The sequence below is a fragment of the Suncus etruscus genome, chromosome 4 (assembly GCF_024139225.1).
Source record: "Suncus etruscus isolate mSunEtr1 chromosome 4, mSunEtr1.pri.cur, whole genome shotgun sequence".
Taxonomy (NCBI): domain Eukaryota; kingdom Metazoa; phylum Chordata; class Mammalia; order Eulipotyphla; family Soricidae; genus Suncus; species Suncus etruscus.
In genome coordinates this window covers 12682826-12686118 of record NC_064851.1, presented here as the reverse complement: position 1 = coordinate 12686118, position 3293 = coordinate 12682826, and positions in this window count along the sequence as shown.

Here is a 3293-nt window from a genome sequence, read left to right as displayed (position 1 = left end):
AATACTTGTAATTCACTATGGTCTCGATAAAATTTAAAAAAACAAAAACAAAGAAGAAGCAGTACAGCTGGAATAACATTTTAAAATAGAGAAGGCAGTGCTGGGGGTGTAGAGGTAAGTATTTCAGGAACTTCGCCTAGGGGTATGGCTTTAGTTAGATGAATGGTGATGGAACTGACTGCATGAACAGCAGAGCAGTTTCTCTCCCCCCACCTGAATGAGCTCTACAATATCAGGGGTCTCTCCTGTCTCCATTATTACTGGACTGGGTAATTGAGACCTCTCCCTCCCCAGTTCTTTTGATTTCCTTATACTTATACGATCCTCCAATAAAAAGAAAATCTAACCTCTGCTCTCTTCCATTTTTGTAGATCATCTTTTTCCAAGTTAACTTTCAAATATTAGTTCCCAGAATATTTTTGCCTACTCAATAATACTGTACCAAATATTATTTTTTCAGAGCTTTGATAATTTTTTCAAGCTCTATTTGGAAACATTCACTTTTGCAATTAGAAGTAGTTGTTTCCATTTTAGTGAAAGGGAAGTAAATTTATCAACTGAATGTGAAGATTGAAAGGATGGAGGTTTGGGGAGTTGGAGGAAGAGATTGGAACTAGCCACATAGGAGAACGGGAAAGTGAATGGATTAGGTAGTAGAGTAGAATTTCCTGACTATATATGACAGGCAGCGTGCATTGTGATGATCAGGTTCTGAATGTTCAAGATTAATTTGGCACTGAGTCATGATAGAATTAGTTCTGATGATCTTTTATAGGAAAATGTGAAACTAGTTCCAAATATAGTCTACTGCTGGGAATCAGGTTTTTTTTTTACATATTATACAGTAGAAAAGAAAGTCATTGCCTGAAAAGTGGTCTCACCCACCAAGAATTGACCTGTGTGGCCTCATCTTAGGGCACTGTCAGAAGCAGAGCAAGTGATAATGGTTTTCCACATTGTAAATATCAATATATATCCACTGGAAGGCAGGAAAGGGAGTTCTAAAGTTCCCCCAAAAGTTTTAAGTCACAGTGAGTGGCATAGGTGGATTCACTCACTGCTCAAGGGTCCCTTGAAGACATTCATATTATGCTCCTATCTATAGAGGACCTTAATGGGTCTGTGAATCTTCTGAAAGTGTATATGCATTTTGAATATGTATCTAATTTTATTTGAGTCTTAAGACTATAGATGATTTTTATCAAAATTTCAAAGGTAGATTACAATAGTGCAGTTAAAAGCCTGGGTTTTAAAAACAGTGCTCTAATTGAGTTCTGATTCAATTCCTCTGATCTTGAACAAGCCAGTCTATCATTTCACCTTTTTATAGCTTTCTTTATTCAGTGTAATCTATCATAGGCTGATGTGAGGGTGAGACAAACTAAATACCTGTGCCTTGAATAGAGTTCAAGGACAATGAGATGCTATCATCATGATAAAATGACCAGAGAGGTCAGGCATCACTGCACCAGACAGAGCTTTAAAAAAGTCACCAAGGACAAACAAGTCCTCAGATACTCAAGAATCATAGATAAGAACAAATGTAATGCCAACTGCCAAGAATCCTTACAGACAACTTTAATGTTGGCTCAACCAGTTCTCTTTAAAAAATGAACTGAGGGCTGGAGAGTTGGTGCAGTGGGCAAAGCATTGGCCTTGCATGTAGCTGATTAGGGTTTGATCTCCAGCATCCCATATGGTCACCCTCTGAGCACCATCAGGAGTCATTTCTGAGTGAAGAGTCAAGTGTTGAACCCAAACACATAATTTTTAAATGAACTAAAATGACTACCCTGCCCTCTTCTTGCCTTGAACAACTATAAAACCAGATAAAATGCATGGAACAGTTGGCAGTGCAGATGTGTGATTTCAGAAAAGGTGAGTCCTATGATTGTCTTGGCTTCTTGCCTGGAGGTACTTTCCTGAAGTGATGCAGGAAGCTGAAACCCAAGCAAAACCTGGCCATCTTGCTGAAGAGAAAGAGAAGAGCTTTGGTTAAAACAGAAGTAGCTAAAAGTCATGAACCTATGGGCTGAAGAGGAAAAGCTGTGTAGAGGAAAGGCAGCATAAATCTACATAGGGTCCCCTATGAATCCCTTGCTGAACATTAAAATGTTCATGGATACACAGAATAAAACTCCAGAAGGCTGAGTTGATTTAATATTTAAAAATCAGTCAATACAATTCACTCTATTAGGAGAATCAGAGGAGATTCCCAAAAGATCCAGAAAAGCTATCGGACAAAATTCAACATGCATCCATTATTCAAATAAAGCAAACCTTTTAGCTCACTAGAAATAGAAGCAAAATTTTCAACCTGATAAAGACATTTACAAAAATCCTATCGCAGACATCATGGTAAAATGGTTGAACTAGGCAATGATATGCAGTCTTAGAATTTCCAGTTACCAGTGTTATCAGTTACCAGTTTCCAGTTACCAGTCTTAACCAATGCAATGGAAATGGAAGAAAAGGGCATATTTCCTGGTAGGGGGGAAAATTATGAGGAAAATGGCAAGGTAGACAATGAGATAAACCCTAAAAATGGTGGAAGATGTGGGTCAGAAAGCACCTTCTAGAATAAATGCAGCAGGCAGCAGCAGACTTTAAGACTTCAGGCATACAGAAATTAGTTGTATATTTGCTTACTCAAAACTAAGCAAAACTTAGAGTAGTAGAGCTGGGAGCAGAAAACAAGAGGGCAAGTAGTAAAATAAACACAGTTTTAGAAGTGAAGCAGAGATAGGTCAATGAAGTATCTTGTCAGTCATTGTTTTGAATCACATTGGAGGAATCAGGTTCATTCCTCCCTCTTTTCTCACTAACAGAATTCCCTTTGGCAAAACCCTGTGTCTGAAAAGAAACTATTTCTATCCAAGGTACCCCATGAGGACTTGTAATCCACATTTCACCTAAGAGTGGGAGAGAACAGATATCTATGGGAGTATTCAGGGAAATGCTTCCACGGTGATAAGAAAGAGCCAGAGAGTGACTTTTTCTTCATCCTCTTGATGACTGTCATGGCTGATGAATCATTGCTAGATCCATCCTGTTATCAGTTCAAATGACTAAGCCAACACAGAAGAAATCATAGCATAAAGAAGGGGCAATGCCTGGATTCTGGTGACATCACTGATCAGCTGAATCTATCAGCCATTAAGTTTCATCCAGTTTCTTACATGGAACTTCCTGTTATAAAATTCAAGAATTTCCTCGTTGATAGTTTGAATTGAGTTTGCTCATGTATCTTTTTGTTTTGTTTTGTTTTGGGGCCACACCCGGCATTGCTCAGG